An 18,807-nucleotide genomic window follows, 5' to 3' on the forward strand; every position below is an offset into this window, starting at 1 on the left:
GGTTTATTATGGATCCCCATTAGTTCCTATGGTCCCCAGCAGCTACTCTTCCTGGGGTTTATTATGGATCCCCATTAGTTCCTGCCAAGGCAGCAGCTACTCTTCCTGGGGTTTATTATGGATCCCCATTAGTTCCTGCCAAGGCAGCAGCTACTCTTCCTGGGGTTTATTATGGATCCCCATTAGTTCCTGCCAAGGCAGCAGCTACTCTTCCTGGGGTTTATTATGGATCCCCATTAGTTCCCTGCCAAGGCAGCAGCTACTCTTCCTGGGGTTTGTTATGGATCCCCATTAGTTCCTGCCAAGGCAGCAGCTACTCTTCCTGGGGTTTATTATGGATCCCCATTAGTTCCTGCCAAGGCAGCAGCTACTCTTCCTGGGGTTTGTTATGGATCCCCATTAGTTCCTGCCAAGGCAGCAGCTACTCTTCCTGGGGTTTGTTATGGATCCCCATTAGTTCCTGCCAAGGCAGCAGCTACTCTTCCTGGGGTTTGTTATGGATCCCCATTAGTTCCTGCCAAGGCAGCAGCTACTCTTCCTGGGGTTTATTATGGATCCCCATTAGTTCCTGCCAAGGCAGCAGCTACTCTTCCTGGGGTTTGTTATGGATCCCCATTAGTTCCTGCCAAGGCAGCAGCTACTCTTCCTGGGGTTTATAAAGGATGGATCCCCATTAGTTCCTGCCAAGGCAGCAGCTACTCTTCCTGGGGTTTGTTATGGATCCCCATTAGTTCCTGCCAAGGCAGCAGCTACTCTTCCTGGGGTTTATGATGGATCCCCATTAGTTCCTGCCAAGGCAGCAGCTACTCTTCCTGGGGTTTATTATGGATCCCCATTAGTTCCTGTCAGCTTTGCCAAGGCAGCAGCTACTCTTCCTGGGGTTTATTATGGATCCCCATTAGTTCCTGTTGCCAAGGCAGCAGCTACTCTTCCTGGGGTTTATTATGGATCCCCATTAGTTCCTGCCAAGGCAGCAGCTACTCTTCCTGGGGTTTGTTGTGGTTCCCCATTAGTTCCTGCGAAGGCAGCAGCTACTCTTCCTGGGGTTTATTATGGATCCCCATTAGTTCCTGTCAAGGCAGCAGCTACTCTTCCTGGGGTTTATTATGGATCCCCATTAGTTCCTGCCAAGGCAGCAGCTACTCTTCCTGGGGTTTATTATGGATCCCCATTAGTTCCTGTCAAGGCAGCAGCTACTCTTCTGGGGTTTATTATGGATCCCCATTAGTTCCTGCCAAGGCAGCAGTTACTCTTCCTGGGGTTTATTATGGATCCCCATTAGTTCCTGTCCAAGGCAGCAGCTACCCCTCTCTTCTGGGGTTTATTATGGTTCCCCATTATTCTGTCTTTGTAAAAGGCAGCTGCTCCCCTCTTCATTCTGTCAGCTTTTAAATTATGGTTCCCCAGTTCCCCAAGGCACATTCTGTCAGCTTTTCCTGGGGGACCAGATCCCCATTACATTCTGTCAGCCAAGGCAGCAGCTCCCCACCCCTCTACATTCCTGTCAGCTTTGTAAAGGAGGACCAGATCCCCACCCCTCTACATTCCAGCTTTGTAAAGGAGGACCAGCCCCATTAATTCTGTCAGCTTTGTCCCAGATCCCCACCCCTCTACATTCTGTCAGCTTTGTAAAGGAGGACCAGGACCAGCTCCCCCCCTCTACATTCTGTCAGCTTTGTAAAGGAGGACCAGATCCCCCCCTCTACATTCTGTCAGCTTTGTAAAGGAGGACCAGATCCCCACCCCTCTACATTCTGTCAGCTTTGTAAAAGGAGGACCAGCTCCCCACCCCTCTACATTCTGTCAGCTTTGTAAAGGAGGATTAGGACCAGCTCCCCACCCCTCTACATTCTGTCAGCTTTGTAAAGGAGGACCAGATCCCCACCCCTCTACATTCTGTCAGCTTTGTAAAGGAGGACCAGATCCCCACCCCTCTACATTCTGTCAGCTTTGTAAAGGAGGACCAGATCCCCACCCCTCTACATTCTGTCAGCTTTGTAAAGGAGGACCAGCTCCCCACCCCTCTACATTCTGTCAGCTTTGTAAAGGAGGACCAGGACCAGATCCCCACCCCTCTACATTCTGTCAGCTTTGTAAAGGAGGACCAGCTCCCCACCCCTCTACATTCTGTCAGCTTTGTAAAGGAGGACCAGATCCCCACCCCTCTACATTCTGTCAGCTTTGTAAAGGAGGACCAGATCCCCACCCCTCTACATTCTGTCAGCTTTGTAAAGGAGGACCAGATCCCCCCCTCTACATTCATTCTGTCAGCTTTGTAAAGGAGGACCAGATCCCCACCCCTCTACATTCTGTCAGCTTTGTAAAGGAGGACCAGATCCCCACCCCTCTACATTCTGTCAGCTTTGTAAAGGAGGACCAGATCCCCACCCCTCTACATTCTGTCAGCTTTGTAAAGGAGGACCAGATCCCCACCCCTCTACATTCTGTCAGCTTTGTAAAGGAGGACCAGATCCCCACCCCTCTACATTCTGTCAGCTTTGTAAAGGAGGACCAGATCCCCACCCCTCTACATTCTGTCAGCTTTGTAAAGGAGGACCAGATCCCCACCCCTCTACATTCTGTCAGCTTTGTAAAGGAGGACCAGATCCCCACCCCTCTACATTCTGTCAGCTTTGTAAAGGAGGACCAGACATTCTGTCCTTTGTAAAGGAGGACCAGATCCCCACCCCTCTACATTCTGTCAGCTTTGTAAAGGAGGACCAGATCCCCTCCCCTCTACATTCTGTCAGCTTTGTAAAGGAGGACCAGATCCCCACCCCTCTACATTCTGTCAGCTTTGTAAAGGAGGACCAGATCCCCTCCCCTCTACATTCTGTCAGCTTTGTAAAGGAGGACCAGATCCCCACCCCTCTACATTCTGTCAGCTTTGTAAAGGAGGACCAGATCCCCACCCCTCTACATTCTGTCAGCTTTGTAAAGGAGGACCAGATCCCCACCCCTCTACATTCTGTCAGCTTTGTAAAGGAGGACCAGCTCCCCACCCCTCTACATTCTGTCAGCTTTGTAAAGGAGGACCAGATCCCCACCCCTCTACATTCTGTCAGCTTTGTAAAGGAGGACCAGATCCCCACCCTCTACATTCTGTCAGCTTTGTAAAGGAGGACCAGATCCCCACCCCTCTACATTCTGTCAGCTTTGTAAAGGAGGACCAGATCCCCACCCCTCTACATTCTGTCAGCTTTGTAAAAGGAGGACCAGATCCCCTCCCCTCTACATTCTGTCAGCTTTGTAAAGGAGGACCAGCTCCCCTCCCCTCTACATTCTGTCAGCTTTGTAAAGGAGGACCAGCTCCCCACCCCTCTACATTCTGTCAGCTTTGTAAAGGAGGACCAGCTCCCCTCCCCTCTACATTCTGTCAGCTTTGTAAAGGAGGACCAGCTCCCCTCCCCTCTACATTCTGTCAGCTTTGTAAAGGAGGACCAGCTCCCCTCCCCTCTACATTCTGTCAGCTTTGTAAAGGAGGACCAGCTCCCCACCCCTCTACATTCTGTCAGCTTTGTAAAGGAGGACCAGCTCCCCACCCCTCTACATTCTGTCAGCTTTGTAAAGGAGGACCAGCTCCCCACCCCTCTACATTCTGTCAGCTTTGTAAAGGAGGACCAGCTCCCCACCCCTCTACATTCTGTCAGCTTTGTAAAGGAGGACCAGATCCCCACCCCTCTACATTCTGTCAGCTTTGTAAAGGAGGACCAGATCCCCACCCCTCTACATTCTGTCAGCTTATCTGCTTGGTTCTTTTGCCTTTTCATCTTTTAATGGTTTGTTTTGAGGAATTTCCTCTTTCACTCTCTCTCTCTCCGTCGATGTGGCGTTGAGCGTTGCCATGGTAATCAGGTAGCGTATTGAGTGGTGTGTGTGTGTGTAGGGGAATGCTCGGAGAGGTTCCTCTGCGTAGGTTGTCCTTGACAACGAGCCCTGAACCCTTGCTCAACTCTCTAATTGTAAATGGATAACGTTGGAGAACTCTGCCTTTCAGTCCGTATTACAACTGCCTCTGCATGGCTATTCTATCACAATATGGAGCTGTAGGGTTGGTGTGGACCCTTGCCTTTCAGTCCGTATTACAACTGCCTCTGCATGGCTATTCTATCACAATATGGAGCTGTAGGGTTGGTGTGGACCGAAACAGCATTCCCTTTCACCGACATAGAAAACACTGTCCTCTGCTGTTGTCTGAGAGTTTCATTAACAATGTCATCCCACTATGTTAGGTCTCAATCCTGTCAGGTGTTTAATACATCTGCATTTTACATTTAGGTAGCAGCATACCACCCTGCATCCTACTGTTAGGCAGCAGCAGACCACCCTGCATCCTACTGTTAGGCAGCAGCAGACCACCCTGCATCCCACTATGTTAGGTAGCAGCATACCACCCTGCATCCCACTATGTTAGGTAGCAGCATACCACCCTGCATCCCACTATGTTAGGTAGCAGCATACCACCCTGCATCCCACTATGTTAGGTAGCAGCATACCACCCTGCATCCCACTATGTTAGGTAGCAGCATACCACCCTGCATCCCACTATGTTAGGTAGCAGCATACCACCCTGCATCCCACTATGTTAGGTAGCAGCATACCACCCTGCATCCCACTATGTTAGGTAGCAGCATACCACCCTGCATCCCACTATGTTAGGTAGCAGCATACCACCCTGCATCCCACTATGTTAGGTAGCAGCAGACCACCCTGCATCCCACTATGTTAGGTAGCAGCAGACCACCCTGCATCCCACTATGTTAGGCAGCAGCAGACCACCCTGCATCCCACTATGTTAGGTAGCAGCAGGTACAGCACCCTGCATCCCACTATGTTAGGTAGCAGCATACCACCCTGCATCCCACTATGTTAGGTAGCAGCAGACCACCCTGCATCCCACTATGTTAGGTAGCAGCCATACCACCCTGCATCCCACTATGTTAGCAGCAGACCACCCTGGTAGCAGCAGACCACCCTGCATCCCACTATGTTAGGTAGCAGCAGACCACCCTGCATCCCACTATGTTAGGTAGCAGCAGACCACCCTGCATCCTACTATGTTAGGTAGCATCCCACTATGTTAGGTAGCAGCAGACCACCCTGTATCCCACTATGTTAGGTAGCAGCATACCACCCTGCATCCCACTATGTTAGGTAGCAGCAGACCACCCTGCATCCCACTATGTTAGGTAGCAGCATACCACCCTGCATCCCACTATGTTAGGTAGCAGCAGACCACCCTGCATCCCACTATGTTAGGTAGCAGCATACCACCCTGCATCCCACTATGTTAGGTAGCAGCAGACCACCCTGCATCCCACTATGTTAGGTAGCAGCAGACCACCCTGCATCCCACTATGTTAGGTAGCAGCAGACCACCCTGCATCCCACTATGTTAGGTAGCAGCAGACCACCCTGCATCCCACTATGTTAGGTAGCAGCAGACCACCCTGCATCCCACTATGTTAGGTAGCAGCATACCACCCTGCATCCCACTATGTTAGGTAGCAGCAGACCACCCTGCATCCCACTATGTTCCCACTATGGCAGCAGCAGACCACCCTGCATCCCACTATGTTAGGTAGCAGCATACCACCCTGCATCCCACTATGTTAGGTAGCAGCAGACCACCCTGCATCCCACTATGTTAGGTAGCAGCATACCACCCTGCATCCCACTATGTTAGGTAGCAGCATACCACCCTGCATCCCACTATGTTAGGTAGCAGCAGACCACCCTGCATCCCACTATGTTAGGTAGCAGCAGACCACCCTGCATCCCACTATGTTAGGTAGCAGCAGACCACCCTGCATCCCCTATGTTAGGTAGCAGCATGTTAGGTAGCAGCAGACCACCCTGCATCCCACTATGTTAGGTAGCAGCAGACCACCCTGCATCCCACTATGTTAGGTAGCAGCATACCACCCTGCATCCCACTATGTTAGGTAGCAGCATACCACCCTGCATCCCACTATGTTGCAGGTAGCAGCAGACCACCCTGCATCCCACTATGTTAGGTAGCAGCATACCACCCTGCATCCCACTATGTTAGGTAGCAGCAGACCACCCTGCATCCCACTATGTTAGGTAGCAGCAGACCACCCTGCATCCCACTATGTTAGGTAGCAGCAGACCACCCTGCATCCCACTAGCTCTATGTTAGGTAGCAGCAGACCAGAGGTAGCAGCAGACCACCCTGCATCCCACTATGTTAGGTAGCAGCAGACCACCCATCCCACTATGTTAGGTAGCAGCAGACCACCCTGCATCCCACTATGTTAGGTAGCAGCATACCACCCTGCATCCCACTATGTTAGGTAGCAGCATACCACCCTGCATCCCACTATGTTAGGTAGCAGCACCCTGACCACCCTGTAATCCCACTATGTTAGGTAGCAGCAGACCACCCTGCATCCCACTATGTTAGGTAGCAGTACCACCCTGCATCCCACTATGTTAGCAGCAGGTACTGCAGCAGACCACCCTGCATCCCACTATGTTAGGTAGCAGCATACCACCCTGCATCCACTATGTTAGGTAGCAGCAGACCACCCTGCATCCCACTATGTTAGGTAGCAGCATACCACCCTGCATCCCACTATGTTAGGTAGCAGCAGACCACCCTGCATCCCACTATGTCTAGGTAGCAGCATGACCATCCCCTGCATCCCACTATGTTAGGTAGCAGCAGACCATCCCCTGCATCCCACTATGTTAGGTAGCAGCATACCACCCTGCATCCCACTATGTAGGTAGGCTACCCTGCAGCAGACCACCCTGCATCCCACTATGTTAGGTAGCAGCATACCACCCTGCATCCCACTATGTTAGGTAGCAGCAGACCACCCTGCATCCCACTATGTTAGGTAGCAGCAGACCACCCTGCATCCCACTATGTTAGGTAGCAGCAGACCACCCTGCATCCCACTATGTTAGGTAGCAGCAGACCACCCTGCATCCCACTATGTTAGGTAGCAGCAGACCACCCTGCATCCCACTATGTTAGGTAGCAGCAGACCACCCTGCATCCCACTATGTTAGGTAGCAGCAGACCACCCTGCTATGTTAGGTAGCAGACCACCCTGCATCCCACTATGTTAGGTAGCAGCATACCACCCTGCATCCCACTATGTTAGGTAGCAGCAGACCACCCTGCATCCCACTATGTTAGGTAGCAGCAGACCACCCTGCATCCCACTATGTTAGGTAGCAGCAGACCACCCTGCAGGGACCACCCTGCACCACTCTGCAGACCACCCTGCATCCCACTATGTTAGGTAGCAGCAGACCACCCTGCAGCAGACCACCCTGCATCCCACTATGTTAGGTAGCAGCAGACCACCCTGCATCCCACTATGTTAGGTAGCAGCATACCACCCTGCATCCCACTATGTTAGGTAGCAGCAGACCACCTATGTTAGGTAGCAGCAGACCACCGCTGCATCCCACTATGTTAGGTAGCAGCATACCACCCTGCATCCCACTAACAGATACAGCCCTTGGTTCACTCCAGACCTGACTGCCCTCGACCAGCACAAAAACATCCTGTGGCGGACTGCAATAGCATCGAATAGCCCCGTGATATGCAACTGTTCAGGGAAGTCAGGAACCAATACACGCAGTCAGTCAGGAAAGCTAAGGCCAGCTTCTTCAGGCAGAAGTTTGCATCCTGTAGCTCCAACTCCAAAAGTTCTGGGACACTGTGAAGTCCATGGAGAACAAGAGCACCTCCTCCCAGCTGCCCACTGCACTGAGGCTAGGAAACACGGTCTCCACCGATAAATCCATGATTATCGAAAACTTCAATAAGCACTTCTCAACGGCTGGCCATGCCTTCCGCCTGGCTACTCCAACCTCGGCCAACAGCTCCGCCCCGTAGTTCCTCACCCAAGCCTCTCCAGGTTCTCCTTTACCCAAATCCAGATAGCAGATGTTCTGAAAGAGCTGCAAAACCTGGACCCGTACAAATCAGCTGGGCTTGACAATCTGGACCCGCTATTTCTGAAACTATCTGCCGCCATTGTCGCAACCCCTATTACCAGCCTGTTCAACCTCTCTTTCATATCGTCTGAGATCCCCAAGGATTGAAAGCTGCCGCAGTCATCCCCTCTTCAAAGGGGGAGACACCCTGACCCAAACTGCTATAGACCTATATCCATCCTGCCCTGCCTATCTAAGGTCTTCGAAAGCCAAGTCAACAAACAGGTCACTGACCATCTCGAATCCCACCGTACCTTCTCCGCTGTGCAATCTGGTTTCCGAGCCGGTCACGGGTGCACCTCAGCCACACTCAAGGTACTAAATGATATCATAACCGCCATCGATAAAAGACAGTACTGTGCAGCCGTCTTCATCGACCTCGCCAAGGCTTTTGACTCTGTCAATCACCAAATTCTTATCGGCAGACTCAACAGCCTCGGTTTTTCGGATGACTGCCTTGCCTGGTTCACCAATTACTTTGCATTACATTACATTTACATTTAAGTCATTTAGCAGACGCTCTTATCCAGAGCGACTTACAAATTGGTGCATACACCTTATGACAACCAGTGGAACAGCCACTTGCATCTAAATCTTGTTGAGGGGGGGTGAGAAGGATTACTTACCCTTACTTACCCTATCCTAGGTATTCCTTGAAGAGGTGGGGTTTCAGGTGTCTCCGGAAGGTGGTGATTGACTCCGCTGTCCTGGCGTCGTGAGGGAGTTTGTTCCACCATTGGGGGCCAGAGCAGCGAACAGTTTTGACTGGGCTGAGCGGGAACTGTACTTCCTCAGTGGTAGGGAGGCGAGCAGGCCAGAGGTGGATGAACGCAGTGTCCTTGTTTGGGTGTAGGGCCTGATCAGAGCCTGGAGGTACTGAGGTGCCGTTCCCCTCACAGCTCCGTAGGCGAGCACCATGGTCTTGTAGCGGATGCGAGCTTCAACTGGAAGCCAGTGGAGAGAGCGGAGGAGCGGGGTGACGTGAGAGAACTTGGGAAGGTTGAACACCAGACGGGCTGCGGCGTTCTGGATGAGTTGTAGGGGTTTAATGGCACAGGCAGGGAGCCCAGCCAACAGCGAGTTGCAGTAATCAAGACGGGAGATGACAAGTGCCTGGATTAGGACCTGCGCCGCTTCCTGTGTGAGGCAGGGTCGTACTCTGCGGATGTTGTAGAGCATGAACCTACAGGAACGGGACACCGCCTTGATGTTAGTTGAGAACGTCAGGGTGTTGTCCAGGATCACGCCAAGGTTCTTAGCGCTCTGGGAGGAGGACACAATGGAGTTGTCAACCGTGATGGCGAGATCATGGAACGGGCAGTCCTTCCCCGGGAGGAAGAGGAGCTCCGTCTTGCTGAGGTTCAGCTTGAGGTGGTGATCCGTCATCCACACTGATATGTCTGCCAGACATGCAGAGATGCGATTCGCCACCTGGTCATCAGAAGGGGGAAAGGAGAAGATTAATTGTGTGTCGTCTGCATAGCAATGATAGGAGAGACCATGTGAGGTTATGACAGAGCCAAGTGACTTGGTGTATAGCGAGAATAAGAGAGGGCCTAGAACAGAGCCCTGGGGGACACCAGTGGTGAGAGCGCGTGGTGAGGAGACAGATTCTCGCCACGCCACCTGGTAGGAGCGACCTGTCAGGTAGGACACAATCCAAGCGTGGGCCGCGCCGGAGATGCCCAACTCGGAGAGGGTGGAGAGGAGGATCTGATGGTTCACAGTATCGAAGGCAGCCGATAGGTCTAGAAGGATGAGAGCAGAGGAGAGAGAGTTAGCTTTAGCAGTGCGGAGCGCCTCCGTGATACAGAGAAGAGCAGTCTCAGTTGAATGACTAGTCTTGAAACCTGACTGATTTGGATCAAGAAGGTCATTCTGAGAGAGATAGCGGTAGAGCTGGCCAAGGACGGCACGCTCAAGAGTTTTGGAGAGAAAAGAGAGAAGGGATACTGGTCTGTAGTTGTTGACATCGGAGGGATCGAGTGTAGGTTTTTTCAGAAGGGGTGCAACTCTCGCTCTCTTGAAGACGGGAGGGACGTAGCCAGCGGTCAGGGATGAGTTGATGAGCGAGGTGAGGTAAGGGAGAAGGTCTCCGGAAATGGTCTGGAGAAGAGAGGAGGGGATAGGGTCAAGCGGGCAGGTTGTTGGGCGGCCGGCCGTCACAAGACGCGAGATTTCATCTGGAGAGAGAGGGGAGAAAGAGGTCAGAGCATAGGGTAGGGCAGTGTGGGCAGAACCAGCAGTGTCGGTTGACTTAGCAAACGAGGATCGGATGTCATCGACCTTCTTTTCAAAATGGTTGACGAAGTCATCTGCAGAGAGGGAGGAGGGAGGGGGGAGGATTCAGGAGGGAGGAGAAGGTGGCAAAGAGCTTCCTAGGGTTAGAGGCAGATGCTTGGAATTTAGAGTGGTAGAAAGTGGCTTTAGCAGCAGAGACAGAGGAGGAAAATGTAGAGAGGAGGGAGTGAAAGGATGCCAGGTCCGCAGGGAGGCGAGTTTTCCTCCATTTCCGCTCGGCTGCCCGGAGCCCTGTTCTGTGAGCTCGCAATGAGTCGTCGAGCCACGGAGCGGGAGGGGAGGACCGAGCCGGCCTGGAGGATAGGGGACATAGGGAGTCAAAGGATGCAGTAAGGGAGGAGAGGAGGGTTGAGGAGGCAGAATCAGGAGATAGGTTGGAGAAAGTTTGAGCAGAGGGAAGAGAAGATAGGATGGAAGAGGAGAGAGTAGCGGGGGAGAGAGAGCGAAGGTTGGGACGGCGCGATACCATCCGAGTAGGGGCAGTGTGGGAAGTGTTGGATGAGAGCGAGAGGGAAAAGGATACAAGGTAGTGGTCGGAGACTTGGAGGGGAGTTGCAATGAGGTTAGTGGAAGAACAGCATCTAGTAAAGATGAGGTCAAGCGTATTGCCTGCCTTGTGAGTAGGGGGAAGGTGAGAGGGTGAGGTCAAAAGAGGAGAGGAGTGGAAAGAAGGAGGCAGAGAGGAATGAGTCAAAGGTAGACGTGGGGAGGTTAAAGTCGCCCAGAACTGTGAGAGGTGAGCCGTCCTCAGGAAAGGAGCTTATCAAGGCATCAAGCTCATTGATGAACTCTCCGAGGGAACCTGGAGGGCGATAAATGATAAGGATGTTAAGCTTGAAAGGGCTGGTAACTGTGACAGCATGGAATTCAAAGGAGGCAATAGACAGATGGGTAAGGGGAGAAAGAGAGAAAGACCACTTGGGAGAGATGAGGATCCCGGTGCCACCACCCCGCTGACCAGAAGCTCTCGGGTGTGCGAGAACACGTGGGCGGACGAGGAGAGAGCAGTAGGAGTAGCAGTGTTATCTGTGGTGATCCATGTTTCCGTCAGTGCCAAGAAGTCAAGGGACTGGAGGGAGGCATAGGCTGAGATGAACTCTGCCTTGTTGGCCGCAGATTGGCAGTTCCAGAGGCTACCAGAGACCTGGAACTCCACGTGGGTCGTACGCGCTGGGACCACCAGGTTAGGGTGGTCGTGCCACGCGGTGTGGAGCGTTTGTATGGTCTGTGCAGAGAGGAGAGAACAGGGATAGACAGACACATAGTTGACAGGCTACAGAAAAGGCTACGCTAATGCAAGGAAATTGAATGACAAGCGGACTACACGTCTCGAATGTTCAGAAAGTTAAGCTTACGTAGCAAGAATCTATTGACTAAAATGATTAAAATGATACAGTACTGCTAAAGTAGGCTAGCTGGCAGTAGCTGCGTTGTTGACACTACACTAATCAAGTCGTTCCGTTGAGTGTAATAATTTCTACAGTGCTGCTGTTCGGGGCTAGCTGGCTAGCTAGCAGTGTTGTTTACGTTACGTTGAGTTAAAAGAACGACAATAGCTGGCTAGCTAACCTAGGAAATCGGTCTAGACTACACAATTATCTTTGAAACAAAGACGGCTATGTAGCTAGCTATGTAGCTAGCTACGATCAAACAAATCAAACCGTTGTACTGTAATGAAATGAAAATGTGATACTCCCTGACCGGTGATTGAATTCGAATCAGTAAACGTGTGGTGACGTTGGCTAGCTGTTAGCTGTTAGCTGTTGGCTAGCTAGCAGAGTCTCCTACGTTAAGGACGACAAATAGCTGGCTAGCGAACCTCAGTGAATTAAGATAATCACTCCAAGGCTACACACACTAAACTACACAATTATCTTGGAAACAAAGACAGCTATGTAGCTAGCTAACACTGAACTAATCAAGTCGTACAGTTGAGTGAATAGCACTACAGTGATGCTAATCTGTGTGCGTTAGCTAGCGTTGCTAGCTCCTGGGCGAATAGCAGTGAAGGCTACGTTAGGGCGACGAAATACGAAATACGATAATTAATGCAATTATCTCTGATACAAGGACGGCTATGTAGCTAGCTAAGAAGAATGGCTAAGATTATGTAGCTAGCTAACAGTAAACTAATCAAGTCGTACAGTTGAGTGAATAGCACTACAGTGATGCTAATCTGTGTGCGTTAGCTAGCGTTTGCTAGCTCCTGGGCGAATAGCAGTGAAGGCTACGTTAGGGCGACGAAATACGATAATTATGCAATTATCTCTGATACAAGGACGGCTATGTAGCTAGCTAAGAAGAATTGCTAAGATTAGACGAATCAACCGTTGTACTATAATGAAATGTAATGAAAAAGTTATACAACCTGCAGAGCGAAGTGCGAATGCGACCGCTCGCTCCAACCGGAAGACAGAGTTCAGTGTGTCAAATCAGAGGGCATGCTGTCCGGTCCTCTGGCAGTCTCTATGGGGGTGCCACAGGGTTCAATTCTCGGGCCGACTCTTTTCTCTGTATATATCAATGATGTTGCTCTTGCTGCGGGCGATTCCCTGATCCACCTCTACGCAGACGACACCATTCTATACTTTCGGCCCGTCATTGGACACTGTGCTATCCAACCTCCAAACGAGCTTCAATGCCATACAGCACTCCTTCCGTGGCCTCCAACTGCTCTTAAACGCGAGTAAAACCAAATGCATGCTTTTCAACCGATCGCTGCCTGCACCCGCATGCCCGACTAGCATCACCACCCTGGATGGTTCCAACCTTGAATACGTGGACATCTATAAGTACCTAGGTGTATGGCTAGACTGCAAACTCTCCTTCCAGACTCACATCAAACATCTCCAATCAAAATCAAATCCAGAGTCGGCTTTCTATTCCGCAACAAAGCCTCCTTCACTCACGCTGCCAAGCTTACCCTAGTAAAACTGACTATCCTACCGATCCTCGACTTCGGCGATGTCATCTACAAAATGGCTTCCAACACTCTACTCAGCAAACTGGATGCAGTCTATCACAGTGCCATCCGTTTTGTCACTAAAGCACCTTATACCACCCACCACTGCGACTTGTATGCTCTAGTCGGCTGGCCCTCACTACATATTCGTCGCCAGACCCACTGGCTCCAGGTCATCTACAAGTCCATGCTAGGTAAAGCTCCGCCTTATCTCAGTTCACTGGTCACGATGGCAACACCCATCCGTAGCACGCGCTCCAGCAGGTGTATCTCACTGATCATCCCTAAAGCCAACACCTCATTTGGCCGCCTTTCGTTCCAGTACTCTGCTGCCTGTGACTGGAACGAATTGTAAAAATCGCTGAAGTTGGAGACTTTTATCTCCCTCTCCAACTTCAAACATCAGCTATCCGAGCAGCTAACCGATCGCTGCAGCTGTACATAGTCTATAGGTAAATAGCTCACCCTTTTTCACCTACCTCATTCCCATACTGTTTTTATACTGTTTTTATTTATTTACTTTTCTGCTCTTTTGCACACCAATATCTCTACCTGTACATGCCCATCTGATCATTTATCACTCCAGTGTTAATCTGCAAAATTGTATTATTCGCCTACCTCCTCATGCCTTTTGCACACATTGTATATAGACTGCCCATTTTTTCTACTGTGTTATTGACTTGCTAATTGTTTACTCCATGTGTAACTCTGTGTTGTCTGTTCACACTGCTATGCTTTATCTTGGCCAGGTCGCAGTTGCAAATGAGAACTTGTTCTCAACTAGCCTACCTGGTTAAATAAAGGTGAAATAAAAAATAAAAATAAAACAAATGTTAGGTAGCAGCAGACCACCCTGCATCCCACTATGTTAGGTAGCAGCATACCACCCTGTATCCCACTATGTTAGGTAGCAGCAGACCACCCTGCATCCCACTATGTTAGGTAGCAGCAGACCACCCTGCATCCCACTATGTTAGGTAGCAGCAGACCACCCTGCATCCCACTGTGTTAGGTAGCAGCAGACCACCCTGCATCCCACTGTGTTAGGTAGCAGCAGACCACCCTGCATCCCACTGTGTTAGGTAGCAGCAGACCACCCTGCATCCCACTATGTTAGGTAGCAGCAGACCACCCTGCATCCCACTGTGTTAGGTAGCAGCAGACCACCCTGCATCCCACTATGTTAGGTAGCAGCATACCACCCTGCATCCCACTATGTTAGGCAGCAGCAGACCACCCTGCATCCCACTATGTTAGGTAGCAGCATACCACCCTGCATCCCACTATGTTAGGTAGCAGCAGACCACCCTGCATCCCACTATGTTAGGTAGCAGCATACCACCCTGCATCCCACTATGTTAGGTAGCAGCATACCACCCTGCATCCCACTATGTTAGGCAGCAGCATACCACCCTGCATCCCACTATGTTAGGTAGCAGCAGACCACCCTGCATCCCACTATGTTAGGTAGCAGCAGACCACCCTGCATCCCACTATGTTAGGTAGCAGCAGACCACCCTGCATCCCACTATGTTAGGTAGCAGCAGACCACCCTGCATCCCACTATGTTAGGTAGCAGCATACCACCCTGCATCCCACTATGTTAGGCAGCAGCATACCACCCTGCATCCCACTATGTTAGGTAGCAGCAGACCACCCTGCATCCCACTATGTTAGGTAGCAGCATACCACCCTGCATCCCACTATGTTAGGTAGCAGCATACCACCCTGCATCCCACTATGTTAGGTAGCAGCATACCAAATCTGCCCCTCTCCTCTCTCATTATCTCTGTCTTCTCTCCGTTTGGCCCTGTTAAAATCTGCCCCTCTCCCTCTCTCATTTTCTCTGTCTTCTCTCCGTTTGGCCCTGTTAAAATCTGCCCCTCTCCCTCTCTGTCTTCTCTCTGTTTGGCCCTGTATCTCTGTCTCTGTCACTCTGTTCTGCCCCTCTCTCTGTTTGGCCCTGTTAAAATCTGCCCCTCTCCTCTCTCATTATCTCTGTCTTCTCTCCTGTTTGGCCCTGTTAAAATCTGCCCCTCTCCTCTCTCATTTTCTCTGTCTTCTCTCCGTTTGGCCCTGTTAAAATCTGCCCCTCTCTCTGTCTTCTCTCCATTATTTGTCCCTGTTTAAAATCTGTCCATCTCCTCTGGTCTCTGGTCTCAGGCAGGGCCCTGTTAATATTATAATAGTCCTAATCACAAAGGGTGAAAGCAGACTGCGGGTTAGTGTGGGGAGACCCCTCCCAGGGTTAGTGTGGTGGAGACCATCAGACTGAGGGTTAGTGTGGTGGAGACCATCAGACTGCAGGGTTAGTGTGGTGGAGACCATCAGACTGCAGGGTTAGTGTGGTGGAGACCATCAGACTGCAGGGTTAGTGTGGTGGAGACCATCAGACTGCAGGGTTAGTGTGGTGGAGACCATCAGACTGCAGGGTTAGTGTGGTGGAGACCATCAGACTGCAGGGTTAGTGTGGTGGAGACCATCAGACTGCAGGGTTAGTGTGGTGGAGACCATCAGACTGCAGGGTTAGTGTGGTGGAGACCATCAGACTGCAGGGTTAGTGTGGTGGAGACCATCAGACTGCAGGGTTAGTGTGGTGGAGACCATCAGACTGAGGGTTAGTGTGGTGGAGACCATCAGACTGCAGGGTTAATGTGGTGGAGACCATCAGACTGCAGGGTTGGTGTGGTGGAGACCATCAGACTGCAGGGTTAGTGTGGTGGGACCATCAGACTGCAGGGTTAGTGTGGTGGAGACCATCAGACTGCAGGGTTAGTGTGGTGGGGACCATCAGACTGCAGTCATCTAATCTGAAAGCAGACTGCGGGGTTAGTGTGGTGGGAGACCGTTAGTGTGGTGGGGACCATCAGACTGCAGGGTTAGTGTGGTGGAGACCATCAGACTGCAGGGTTAGTGTGGTGGAGACCATCAGACTGCAGGGTTAGTGTGGTGGAGACCATCAGACTGCAGGGTTAGTGTGGTGGAGACCATCAGACTGAGGGTTAGTGTGGTGGAGACCATCAGACTGCAGGGTTAGTGTGGTGGAGACCATCAGACTGCAGGGTTAGTGTGGTGGAGACCATCAGACTGCAGGGTTAGTGTGGTGGAGACCATCAGACTGCAGGGTTAGTGTGGTGGAGACCATCAGACTGCAGGGTTAGTGTGGTGGAGACCATCAGACTGCAGGGTTAGTGTGGTGGAGACCATCAGACTGCAGGGTTAGTGTGGTGGAGACCATCAGACTGCAGGGTTAGTGTGGTGGAGACCATCAGACTGCAGGGTTAGTGTGGTGGAGACCATCAGACTGCAGGGTTAGTGTGGTGGAGACCATCAGACTGCAGGGTTAGTGTGGTGGGGACCATCAGACTGCAGGGTTAGTGTGGTGGAGACCATCAGACTGCAGGGTTAGTGTGGTGGGGACCATCAGACTGCAGGGTTAGTGTGGTGGAGACCATCAGACTGCAGGGTTAGTGTGGTGGAGACCATCAGACTGCAGGGTTAGTGTGGTGGAGACCATCAGACTGCAGGGTTAGTGTGGTGGGGACCATCAGACTGCAGGGTTAGTGTGGTGGTGGTGGAGACCATCAGACTGCAGGGTTAGTGTGGTGGAGACCATCAGACTGCAGGGTTAGTGTGGTGGAGACCATCAGACTGCAGGGTTAGTGTGGTGGAGACCATCAGACTGCAGGGTTAGTGTGGTGGAGACCATCAGACTGCAGGGTTAGTGTGGTGGGACCATCAGACTGAGGGTTAGTGTGGTGGAGACCATCAGACTGCAGGGTTAGTGTGGTGGAGACCATCAGACTGCAGGGTTAGTGTGGTGGAGACCATCAGACTGCAGGGTTAGTGTGGTGGGGACCATCAGACTGCAGGGTTAGTGTGGTGGAGACCATCAGACTGAGAGGATATTTCTGTTTACTGGTGGTGACTCCCTGTTCTCTCTCTCTCCCTCCCCATCTCTCCTCCCTCCACCTCTCTCTCTCCCCCTCCCCATCTCTCCTCCCTCCCCTCTCTCTCTCTCCCTCCCCATCTCTCTCCCCCACCTCTCTCCCTCTCCCTCCCCATCTCTCCTCCCTCCACCTCTCTCTCTCTCCCTCCCCATCTCTCCTCCCTCCACCTCTCTCTCTCTCTCCCTCCCCATCTCTCCTCCCTCCCCATCTCTCCTCCCTCCCCATCTCTCCTCCCTCCCCATCTCTCCTCCCTCCCCTCTCCTCCCTCCTCTCTCTCCCTCCCTCCACCTCTCTCTCCCTCCCCATCTCTCCTCCCTCCCCATCTCTCCTCCCTCTCTCCTCCCTCACCTCTCCCTCCCCATCTCCTCCTCCCTCCACCCTCTCTCTCTCTCCCTCCCCATCTCTCCTCCCTCTCCTCTCTCTCTCCCCACCTCTCTCCCTCCCCATCTCTCCCCTCCCCTCCTCTCTCTCCTCCACCTCTCTCTCTCTCCCTCCCCACCTCTCTCTCTCTCTCCCTCCCTACCTCTCTCTCTCTCTCCCTCCCCATCTCTCCTCTCCCTCTCCCCACCTCTCTACCTCTCTCTCCCTCCCCACCTCTCTCCTCTCTCTCCCCACCTCCTCACCTCTCTCCCTCCCCATCTCTCCTCTCTCCCCTCCCCACCTCTCCTCTCCCTCCCCACCTCTCTCTCCCCCTCCCCTCTCTCTCTCTCCCTCCCCACCTCTCTCCCTCTCCCTCCCCACCTATCTCCCCTTTCCCTCCCACCTATCTCCCCTCCCCACCTCTCCCCTCTCTCTCCCTCCCCACCTCTTCCTCTCTCTCCCTCCCCACCTCTCTCCTCTCTCTCCCTCCCACCTCTCTCCCTCCCTCCCTCCCCACCTCTCTCTCCCTCCCCACCTCTCTCCTCTCTCTCCCTCCCCACCACTCTCCCCTCTCCCTCCCCACCTCTCTCCTCTCTCCCTCCCACCTCTCTCCCTCCCCTCCCTCTCCTCCCTCCCTCTCCCCTCTCTCTCCCCTCCCCACCTCTCTCCTCTCTCCCTCCCCACCTCTCTCCCTCCCCTCCCTCCCCTCCCCTCCTCTCTCCCTCCCCACCTCTCTCCCCTCTCCCCTCCTCCTCTCCCTCCCCACCTCTCTCTCCTCCCCCCCTCTCCACCTCTCTCTCCCTCCCCCCACCTCTCCCCTCTCTCTCCCTCCCCACCTCTCTCTCTCTCCCTCCCCACCCTCTCCCTCCCCTCTCCCTCCCCCCTCTCTCCCTCCCCTCCCCACCTCCCTCCCCCTCCCTCACCTCCACCTCACCTCTCTCCCTCCCTCCCCACCTCTCTCCCTCCTCCACCTCTCTCCCCTCCCCCCTCCTCTCTCTCTCTCTCCCCCCCTCCCCACCCCTCCCCTCTCTCCCTCCCTGCCTCCCACCACCTCTCTCCTCTCCTCCCCCACCACCTCTCTCTCTCCCCCTCCCCTCCCTCTCCCTCTCTCCCTCCTCCCTCCCTCCTCTCCTCTCCTCCCTCCCCTCCTCTCTCCCTCCTCTCCCCCCCACCTCTCTCCCTCCCCACCTCTCCCTCCCTCCCCACCTCTCTCCTCCCTCCCTCCCCACCTCTCTCCCTCTCTCTCTCCCTCCC

At 52.7% G+C, this 18,807-nt stretch overlaps 1 pseudogene; it reads left to right on the top strand.

Moving 5' to 3' along the window:
* LOC118382016 (insulin-like growth factor 1 receptor) overlaps positions 1–18,807 on the top strand; it is a 132,447-nt pseudogene that overhangs the window by 71,921 nt on the left and 41,719 nt on the right.

The sequence above is a fragment of the Oncorhynchus keta genome, unplaced genomic scaffold (assembly GCF_023373465.1).
Source record: "Oncorhynchus keta strain PuntledgeMale-10-30-2019 unplaced genomic scaffold, Oket_V2 Un_contig_5851_pilon_pilon, whole genome shotgun sequence".
NCBI classification, from domain to species: Eukaryota; Metazoa; Chordata; class Actinopteri; order Salmoniformes; family Salmonidae; genus Oncorhynchus; species Oncorhynchus keta.